The following is an 11429-nucleotide window of genomic DNA, read 5'->3' as shown; positions in this document are numbered from 1 at the left end:
CATTGTAAAAGGAAAACTGACAGCCGAGCAATTTTATATCAGTGGAGAACCAATTCCAACAGTATTACAGAAGCCCATAAAGAGCCTGGGATGGTGGTATAATGCAGAACAAGTAGAACAACTAAGGCAGAACTTGGCTAATGACCTCAAGCGGATTAACAACACTGCACTCCCAGGGAAACTGAAGCTCTGGTACTTCCAGTTCGGGTTATTACCCAGACTACTGTGGCCGTTGACAATGTACAAGGTCTTGCTCAATCATTCCAATCGACTAGAGAGGCTAGTGAGCTCCTACATTAAGAAGTGGCTCGGACTTCCCAAATGCCTCAGCAGCGTTGCACTCTATAGCGACGGGATACTGGCATTGCCTATCCCTAGCCTATCTGGGGCATGGAGTCTAACAGACTAAGTTTAATCATCCGAGCGACATGCGATGTGCTGCTTTCCCCAATAAATCTGCAGCTGTGGTTTAGAAAGGACCCATCCTGCCCCTTGTGTACAGTCCCAGCCACACTCAAGCACATCTTGGTTGGTTGTAGGACGAGCCTTACTCAGGGCAGATACACATGGAGACACAACCAGGTTTCAGGTGTCTAGCTGAGAAAGTTGAGCGCAAATGAAAATCCATCAACGCTCAACCTTCCACGAACCAAGAGGAGTGTCCGTTTTTATCAGCATTTGTCCAGGAAGGAGACAAGCTGAGGACGAGCCCGTCAAACCCAGACCTGGGCCCGCTGAAGGTTGCCAGGGATTGGCAGATGCAAGTGGACTTGGATCAGAGGCTAATTTTTCCCACAGAGATCGTAACAACTACTCTGCGACCAGACCTTGTCCTTTGGTCTAACTCCCAAGAACTTGTGTACTTTATTGAGCTGACTGTACCATGGGAGGAAGTAATTTAGGAAGTATTTGAGCGTAAAAAGCTGCAGTATGCCAACTTGGCAGCTGAGGCAGAGGATAGAGGCTGGAAGATCAAGGTGCGCCTGGTGGAAGTGCGGCGGATTTGTTGCCAGTACAACAACAAAACTGCTCAGAAAGATTGGGATCAGAGGACAGGCACAATGGCAGGCTATAAGAGAATTGGCTAACACTGCTGAGAAGACCAATTACTGGCTATGGCTAAAAAGGGCTGACATCACTTGGGCAGCTAAGGCAGTCAACTAACTGCGATACACATGCCCAGGATTGATCAACCTGTGGTGGGCCTCCCTCAACAGAGTAAAACCCTGGAGAAACGAAGAAGTCAAAAAACTCAAAAGAAATTGCAGGGCAGCAGAAAGGAGATGGAGGAAAAATAAAAATACTATCAACCATCAAATATTTTGCGAGCAACTCAAAATGTACAATAATACATTAAGGAATTCAAGAAATTCATACTTCGCCAAAATAATCAATAATAACAAAAATAATCCCAAGGTCCTCTTTTCCACCATAGATCATTTATTTAACCCTGATTTTAACAGCTCCCAAAGAACCCCCACAGACTCGCTCTGTGAGCAGTTTGCAGACCACTTCAGGGGAAAAGTCAGCGCCATCAGATCTGATATTTTATCTAATCGCGATATGATTTTAACCCTTGTGTGGTGTTCATATTTTTGTTACTCAGCTAGTGTTCATGGGTCTGGTGGACCCGCTAGAGTTTTGGCTTTCCAAATTAACACTATCAAACAATTTTATGTTAAATTACTCAACAGATGTTTACTTCATCCCAATTACAAACCATATGAACAGTAAACATGGTTATTTTTTTCCCTTTACCTTTGTTAGATCACATTTATGAATTAATGTGCTTCTCGTTTTTTTTTTTTTGTTTTTTTTTTTATAAAATGTTTTTAAAAAATAAATCAGTTATAATCAAGTGGAGTGAGTGGAAAGACAACACATTTACACGTGAAGCAATATGTTTCACAACTAAATGGGATCAGCTGCTCATCAATGGTGATATTAGGCCCAGAGTTGTAAAACAGGGGGAGGTGGTGCACACACTTATCCCACACTGTCCTGATGGCAGCTAGCTTGTCTCTCTGCCGTCGAGCTGGTCTGTCGTCTCGGTTATCAAAACGGATAATCCTGCAAATTTTGTGGAAGTTTTCCAGAGACATTGATGCACGGAAAAGTTCTTGCCGGTTTCTGCATCCCACAGGGATTCTGTGGATTCCCCTTTGGACCTCAAAACTCCTGCAAGGATAAGAACCCCAAAGTAGGCCTGCAGATCAATTTGGTCCATCTCCTTCCACCTCTCTCCAAAAACACACCGTCCTTCTAGATTACTGCAATCCAGAATAATTTTCTGGATGGAATCTGGGATGAAAAGCTCAAATGAAGACTTGATGTCCTGCACATGAGTAACTGCCAGCCGTGTTGGCCCTGGCTCATCACAGTAACAGCTCTGCAGGGTGGCTCATTTCTTGGGCAAGAAGACCATTCAATTTCACCAGTTATTGGCATCCATATTTCTTCACTTGCTGTCTGGTGGGCTTGTTCTGGTCCTGGAGCTGGCTGCAAATCAGGTACTCGTCTTTGTTTTGTTACTAAATGGTGCTCAACCTCATCCTCTTCTTCAAAGTCACTGTCAGACTCTGAATTTTCAGCAATGTGAAATATTCTGAACCCTCTTTGTCAACATCATCATCCGAAGCCCCTCTCTCTTCCAAAATCAATTGGATGGCCCTCGCAGCAGATAATCTTTTGCCATCTTGATCAGTTGTGATAAAGAACCACACTGGCAAAGTCTTATTTATAGTATTATGCCCCTAATTTGCAGGTGGGACAGGGTATGAGAAAATAAAATTTGGATCCCTCAAGAGAGAGGGTAAAATGTGCGGGAATGTAAGAGCAGACGGTGTTGGTAGTTGAATTTTCAACAATGTTGCAACTTTGTGGGGGAGCAGGAGGGGAAGAAAACACTATCAGCAGCACCAGAAAGGAGGAAGACAGAGTATGGGAACACAGGACCTACACTTTCAACACTTTTATTAGACCTGGGTCCAGTGGACCCGAACACCTTGTATGTAATGTAAATGCGTGGGGGGGAGGTACAGTATGAGGTCATTGAAAATTAGTTCGGATTTATGTTCTTCACAGAAAATAAGCCAAAGCCAATGAATTTCAGGTTGAAAAAATAATTAATTGTTTAATTTTTCTTTTGAGAAAAACTGAAAACGGGTCTCACAGACCCGAACACCATACAAGGGTTAAACACATCTGAGGGCTCGATTGTACCTGAGGAGACACTGGACAGCTTTGTCCTGGTTAATGCTGAGAACCTTAAGAAAGTTTTCTCCACAGTGAGACCCACCACATGTCTTTTAGATCCAATCCCCTCTTCACTCTTTAAAACACTTTATGGATTTTTTGAAGCTGAGCTTTTATACATGATGAATTGCTCTCTTCAGTTGGGTGTCTTCCCTGTTGCCTTTAAAACGGCAGTGGTGAGGCCCCTTCTGAAGAAGAGCAATTTGGATTGTAATGATTTTAATAACTACAGACCTGTATCCAACTTACCATTTTTAAGTAAAATCTTAGAAAAACTTGTTTTTACTCAGATTACTGATTTTTTGAATGATAGACAGATCCTGGAGATATTCCAGTCTGGATTTAGGGGGAAACCACAGCACAGAGACGGCTCTCCTAAAGGTTTTAAATGATCTTAGATGTAACTGGGACTCCCAAAAGCTCTCAGTCCTGGTGCTACTGGATCTAAGCGCAGCCTTTGATACAGTAGATCATGCTATTCTTTTAAACAGACTGAAACACATGGTGGGCCTCTCTGGTGCTGTACACAACTGGTTCACTTCCTATCTCTCAGACAGAACTTTTATGGTGAGTATGGATACACAGTGTTGGGGAGTAACGGAATACATGTACCGCCGTTACGTATTTAAAATACAAAATATGAGTAACTGTATTCCGTTACAGTTACCGTTTAAAAAGGTGGTATTCAGAATACAGTTGCTTTGTTGAAATAAATGGATTACACTGCGGTACTTTCCTGTTTCATTTTGTCGCGGGTCAGGACTGTTTGGGTTTTGTTTGACAGCTACGTTCTGTTGTTCCAGGCGGCAGCGTTACGGTTGCCATGGTTACAGGGCGACGCTCTCTCTCTCTCTCTCTCTGCGACTGTGTGTTTCCTGGGTGAGAGAGCGCCTTTTCGTTGTTGTTGTTGTTGTTGTGCTAAGCTAACAGGCAGAATGCTACAAGCATAGCTCTAAAGAATGTAGCATCATGGGCAGTGTAGTCCGTGTTGCAGGGAGAATGGACTGCCATACACGTTATGAGTCTGTGAGCGCGAGGAGGGAGAAAAAGGGGAGTGGAAAGGTACGAGTTGTCATCGAGGAAAAACGGGAGCTGGAAGCATGTAAATATAATAATAACCACTGCAGCCAAGAAGAGTGCCCGACGAGCCCAGTTGTAAGTAAGCTATTAAGACTCGACTGTACGCCGTGTTCGTGTTTTCCTCCGAAAACAATAAGTTCCGTTGGAGCAGCCTTTCAACGCCTCTCTCTGTCTCTCGCAAGAAAAGTTGACCCACACAACAAAGTAAAGCTATTTTTCGGCTACGAGCCGACAGGGACCCAGTATTAGTCAGAGGTCCCTTTACTACAGTTCGGAGTCGCGGACCTTCAGTAATAGTAATAAATCACACAGCAATAGTACATTCACGTTATTGTAAAAAGCATGATAATATATTAAGTAATCCAAAGTATTCAGAATACGTTACTGTCATCGAGTAACGTAACGGAATACGTTACAGAATACATTTTGGGGCATGTATTCTGTATTCTGTAATGGAATACATTTTAAAAGTAAGCTTCCCAACACTGTGGATACATGCTCCTCTAAGATCCATAAAATGACATGTGGTGTGCCCCAAGGGTCGGTTTTAGGCCCTGTACTTTTTAATTTGTATATGCTCCCTCTCGGCGGTGTCATCAGGAGGCATGGAGTGAACTTTCACAGTTACGCTGATGACACTCAGCTGTACATCTCCGTGTCTCCTGATGACACCAGACCAATGGATGCCCTTTTAAACTGTATTCTAGATATAAGATCTTGGATGTCAGAAAACTTTTTACAGCTTAACCAGGACAAAACTGAAGTTTTAATCCTCGGTCCTGAGACTCAGAGAGAAAAACTCTTGTCTAAATTAGAGGCATTTTCACTATGTCCTTCGCTACAAGTGAAAAACCTGGGTGTTATTTTTGATTCTGAGCTTGGTTTTATCCCACATATTAAACATGTAACCAAAATTGGATTTTATCATCTAAAAAATATAGCCAGAGTCCGCCCTATTCTCTCTCGGGCCAACACGGAGATGCTGATGCATGCTTTTATTACCAGTCGCATTGATTACTGTAATGCCCTGCTCTCTGGTCTTCCTAAAAAGAATATTTCAACTTTACAACTTTTACAAAACTCGGCGGCTTGTGTGCTGACGAAGACCTTACTCTATTTATATTTATATTTATATTGTATCCCGTTCTTATTTATTTTATCGTTTTACCCTGTATATATCCTATTGTGTCATATCTCCAGTGTTTCCTCAGAGGGCGCTCTCTGCACCGGGGCTTTGATCGACCGTGGCTGCTGGGGCTCTGGGGGTCCTCTCAGCCTGGCTGGGGGGCTTCTTTGCCTCCCTCCTGCTGTGTGCCCAGCCTGGAGGCTGCGGTCTGTGACCGGCTCCCCGTGCAGACGGCTCCCTGTTATAGTGTTTCCTCACTTGGCTCATGCGAGCCCAGCCCAATTTTACTCTTTAAGTGTGTGTGTGTGTGGGGGGGATATGCGTGTATTCACATCGTTCATGTTAATGAGAGTGTGGGGAGTGAGTTGGAGGGTGGGGTGGGGTGGGCTGCTTTTAACCATGTAAAGCACTTTGTGCTACATTTTTTTTTTTGTATGAAAAGTGCTTTATAAATAATGATTGATTGATTGATTGATTGATTGATTAAAACATAACCTTAGAAGTTTTGCTGGTTGACTGATACAGCTGTCTCAGGGCCTCCTGGAGACTGCAGTTAATCTCTTGGTAGTCAAACTAAAAGGAAGAATGAAAGAATAGGAAAGAAAAATGTTCTGTTCTTCTCCCCTCTGCTCTTCTTCCCTTTTCTGGGAGGCAGTGGGGAGGTAGAGCGTACAGCATGATCCGGCAGGGAGGTGTGGGAAGCCAGATCGGGCGCCCCCCTTCTGGCTCTCCTCTCTGCTCTCTCCTATCTTTTCTTACTTACTTGTCTTACTTCTCTCTGTCACCTTTTCTGTCCCTTTGGAAAAATGAGGCTCCATAAATCTAAATCCTACCTTAGCCTCTGAGCACCTGACCTGAGCACCAGTCAGAGGACACAAATCAGATCATGTCAAGTCTCATTTATCCGTTTGCTCAGATTATCACAAAGTTGCTTCTTGCTAACTTCATGCAGTTCTGTCTTGATTTACTTGTGATGACACTCATATAGTATTTTTTGTTATTTCTTAATTTTTTATGTTACAAATTTTTTATGAGCGTGTTACAAATACAATGAAGGCTTCTACAGACAAAAACATGGCTGCGCCATGGGCTCCCCTGTGTCACCTATTGTAGCCAACCTTTACATGGAGGAAGTGGAAAGGAAGGCTCTTGGCTCTTTCAAAGGAAGAGTACCCAGCCACTGGTACAGATATGTAGACGACACCTGGGTCAAAATCAAGACACAAGAAGTGGAATCCCTCACTGCATACATTAACACTGTGGATAAAAACATCAAGTTCACCAGGGAAGACACAAAGGATAACTGTTTGCCTTTCCTGGACTGCGCTGTGCACATTGAAGAGAACGGCAACCTCAACATCGAAGTTTACCGGAAGCCCACACACACGGACCAGTACCTCCTCTTTAACTCCCATCGCCCTCTGGAACACAAACTTGGAGTAATTAGGACCCTACACCACCGGGCAGAACATGTTCCCTCTAAGCCTGAAGGGGAAAAGAAGGAACACACGCATGTAAAGGAAGCACTCAAAACATGCGGCTATCCTAATTGGACGTTCTTAAAGTCAGCAAAGAGGCACAGAAAAGAAGATCAGATACCAGCGAGGGAGGATAAGAAGGATAGACGTAACAACATTGTCATCCCCTATGTAACCGGTGTATCAGAAAAACTCAGGAGAATTTTCTCCAAGCACGACATCCCGCTGCATTTCAGACCCAGCAACACGCTCAGACAAAAACTGGTTCACCCGAAAGACAAAACTCCAAAACACAGACTTAACAATGTGGTGTATGCTGTACAGTGCAGCGAGGAATGCCCAGACCTCTACATTGGAGAGTCCAAACAGCCACTTCACAAGCGTATGGCACAACACAGAAGAGCCACCTCCACAGAACAAGACTCAGCAGTCCATCTGCATCTAAAGGACAAAGGTCACTCTTTCAAGGATGCCAATGTTCACATTTTGGACAGAGAGGACAGATGGTTTGAAAGAGGAGTGAAAGAAGCCATCTATGTCCACTTTGAGCGACCATCTTTGAACAGAGGCGGTGGTTTACGACACCAACTGTCTGCCATCTATAATCCAGTTTTGAGTTCCCTCCCAAGACTTCTTAATGCCCACTCACATCCTGGGCTATCTGACCTCAGGAAATCACATGATAGGGTGGGGCGAGGTTTCAAAATGAGCTCACCCAAAACCCTGGCTGATTGGGACCCACACCCATTTTCACACCTTGGCTCAAGCGATTAGAGGATCATCAGGGGGTCCTCTTGTCCCTCTGTGGGGGGTTACTCCCACTGGGTTTAAATCTGGGACTCTCCACCATTTGACCTTAGAACTGAAGAAGCTTCTCGGATGAGAGGTTAAACGTCTTCAAGCAACTTAAAGAAGTCCAGACGCTTTTCTTTGCAAGCTCCTTTGACTACGATGACCTGGATGATTGAGAACCTTCACAGACATATGTTACATTTTATATTGATTTCATGTTTATCCTTGTTTTGAGCAGTGTGTGGAGCAACTTTTGTGCATTGTCTTCTGCTTATAATTTATTGTTTATATGGTCATTTTATTGCTGATAATTTATTCAGTGTCTTGTTTGTGAACTGTGTTTTCATTATTTGTAATGTTTCGGTTGCATCTTAAATTTCCTCTGAATTGTCTAAACTGGTGACCTTAAAGGTTTCTGCACAAAATAAAAACAAAACAAAAAATTATTTAAATTACATTTTTCAAATAAGACATTTCATTCAGTGTCAGTTTTAATTAATTCTAGTTTTTGCATTTGAACTTTTCCAATCCTGAATTTCATGCCAGAAAAATGTTTAAATTATTTTGGGGCAGGGAAAACAAAAAAGTACTAAATTTAATGCAATAGAGGACAAAAACGTAGCTCTATGTCACAGGATGGGCAGCCTTGATATTCCAAATAGAGCACAGAGTGTGGGTGCTGGCACTGTTAAATATTGTATCTCTAACATATAGCAGCTGCAGGTTAATTATTGATGGCATTAAAGTCATTTCAGTGTGAAGCTAATCTTTGACATGTGAGCTGCAGAGTAGGATTCTTTAGTGGTTTGAAGTGTTTTATTTGGCAGAAGTCTCCTGACGCAGAGGAGCGATCACAGAAAAGAAGCAGAGCATTTTCTGTTTTTCAATAGAAAGCTGGTCCAGGCAGCAGAGAGCTGCAGAGTGAAGTTCATAGGAACAAGCTGAGTAAGTGCAACTTTGATTCATTTGTCTCTGAGATTTCTTCTTCATCACAGAGCTGCTGCTCTTTGTTAATGTGTGTTTGTTTGGGGAACAGATTGAGACTCATTACATATCTGATACATCTGTGAATACATCTGTGAATACATCTGGTATTGGATGAAATCAATAAAAACAATACACAAAATTCCTTTAACAAAAAAGTCTTTGATATCCAATTTAGAGCTTTTCAAACCAATCCATGTAAGAAGATCTTTTCCCCCTCACATCACATCACATCAGACAGACAGCTTGTGCTTTTCTTTATCAGGCAACAACAGGTTGTTAACAGTATCATGAAATGTGTCTCAGTGTGCACGTCACATCAGATCCGATCAGAAAAAGTCTGACTGTAATGTGATGTTTAGTAAGATGGACTCTGAACAAGCTCACCATCAAACTGTAAAACTATAAAAATCCTGTATTTCATGTTGATGATGAGATTGTTTTATGAAGGATCATAGTTCATTCCTTTTAAATATTCTCCATAATTCATGGAGAATATTTAACAGGAATTGCTAAGAGCCCCCTGCTGGTTCCCTCTAAGTCAGGGGTGTCAAGCATTAGGCTCAGTGTACTGAATCAGCCCAGCAAAGACTAATCCTACCTGCTGGACGACTTCGGAATTTTTTGGATTTCTAACTGTATTTTTATGTATTTTTATGTGTGAAACTGGGCGTGGGTCCAAATCAGCCTGAGCCACACCTTGGCTCAGGCGATTAGAGGATCATCAGGGGGTCCTTTTGTCCCTCTGTGGGGGGTTACTCCCACTAGGTTTATATCTGGGACTCTCCACCATTTGACCTTAGAACTGAAGAAGCTTCTCGGATGAGAGGTGAAACGTCTTCAAGCAACTTAAAGAAGTCCAGACGCTTTTCTTTGCAGGCTCCTTTGACTACGATGACCTGGATGACTGAGAACCTTCACAGACAACTATTTCAATGATTGTGCTTGCCAACTCATTGGATATTGAACAACCAAGTGAGCAGGAGGGCTATAGTTATAACTGAGAATTTGAGTTTTAGACATATTAATTTTATAGCCAGAGAGTTTCCCAAATTTTTGGCATAAATTCATCAACGAAGGCAGGGAGTTAGTGGGCTGATCTAGGTATATCAATATGTCATCCGCATAGCAAGCAAGCTTGTGTTCCTGTCCTGCAATGGTAATCCCCTTAATATCTTTATTTTGTCTAATTGATTGTGCCAAAGGTTCTAAATACAAAGCAAACAGAAGCGGGGACCAAGCACAGCCTTGTTTATTTCCTCTCTGCAGAACAAAGCTATTTGAGAGAGAACCATTAACTTTAATTCTTGCGGTGGGATTAGTATATAATGCCCTCACCGTATCAACAATTCCCTTATGTAAGCCGAATTTATCCAAGACTTTGTATAGAAAGTCCCAATTTACGGAGTCGAAGGCCTTTTCTGCATCAATACTCATAAGCATGGCTGTACTCTTAGATGTCTGTATCTGATGTATTATGTGAAGAGTTCTGCGTATATTATCCTGGGTCTGTCGTCGTCTTATGAACCCTGTTTGGTCATTACTAATCAGGTCGGGTAAAATTTCTTCCATTCTCCTGGCCATTATCGAAATAAACAGTCTATAATCTATGTTAAGGACAGAAATGGGTCTATATGAGCCACACTCCATTTTGTCTTTCCCTTCTTTCGGGATAGCCGAGATGATAGCCTCCTTCCAACTCGGCGGCATTTGCGCTGTTTTTAACACACAGTTAAAAGTAGTGAGTAATGTAGGGATCAAGTCCTGTTTGAATTCCCGATACCACTCCGCGGTGTAACCATCGGAGCCTGGTGACTTATTGTATTTCAACCTATTGATGGCATTCATAAGTTCAGCTTCCGTCACCTCCGCTATCATCATTTTATTTTGTTCCTCATTAAGGCTTGGTAGGCATAAAGAATTCAGGAAATCGTCCATTTCATACTCAGCCCCCCGTGGGACTCCCGCATATAATGTTTTATAAAATAATTCAAAGGCATCCTGTATCTTACTAGGATGAGTCATTATATTTCCTGTCTCTGGGTGTTTAATTTTAGTTACAGTATTCTCCGCTATCTTCTTCTTAAGTTTCCACGCTAAAATTTTCATTGATTGCGATCCCCCTTGATAATACTTCTGTTTCAAATATAAAAATTTTCTCTTTATCGTTTGTGTACTCAACGTATTTATTTCAGTTCTGATCGTTGTTAATTTCTGCAGAGTACCCGCTGAAGGCGTATGTTTGTGCTCCCTTTCTAATTGTTTTTGAATCTCTTGTAATTCTTCCATTTTTTTCTCTCTTACTTTTTTTTGGAAGGAGGCAAACGCTATAATCTTCCCCCTCATGACAGCTTTTAATGCATCCCATAGTATCGGAGGTGACACCTCCCCATTATCATTAATTTCGAGATAGACTTTGAGCTCTTTCCTTGTTACTTTCCTAAATTCCACATCTTTAAGCAGAGATGAATTCAATCTCCAAATTGAAATTTTGGGGTATACGTTCATATCAATCGTCAGATACAGCGGTGCGTGGTCACTTATATCTATCGAGCCCATCTCGCATGTTAAGATTTTATCCCTATCTCTTCCAAACGTCAAAAAATAATCTATCCTCGTGTAAAGGGAGTGTGGGGCTGAGAAATGAGAGTAATCCCTCCTTGTAGGAAAGCGATTTCTCCATACATCAATTAAACCCACCTCATCAAACAATG

Source organism: Mchenga conophoros, linkage group LG23 (genome assembly GCF_057382185.1).
Source record: "Mchenga conophoros isolate Kocher_MC1m ecotype Shallow Benthic linkage group LG23, M_conophoros_male_GT1.1, whole genome shotgun sequence".
In the NCBI taxonomy this organism is placed as follows: domain Eukaryota; kingdom Metazoa; phylum Chordata; class Actinopteri; order Cichliformes; family Cichlidae; genus Mchenga; species Mchenga conophoros.
This window is presented reverse-complemented; position numbering follows the sequence as displayed.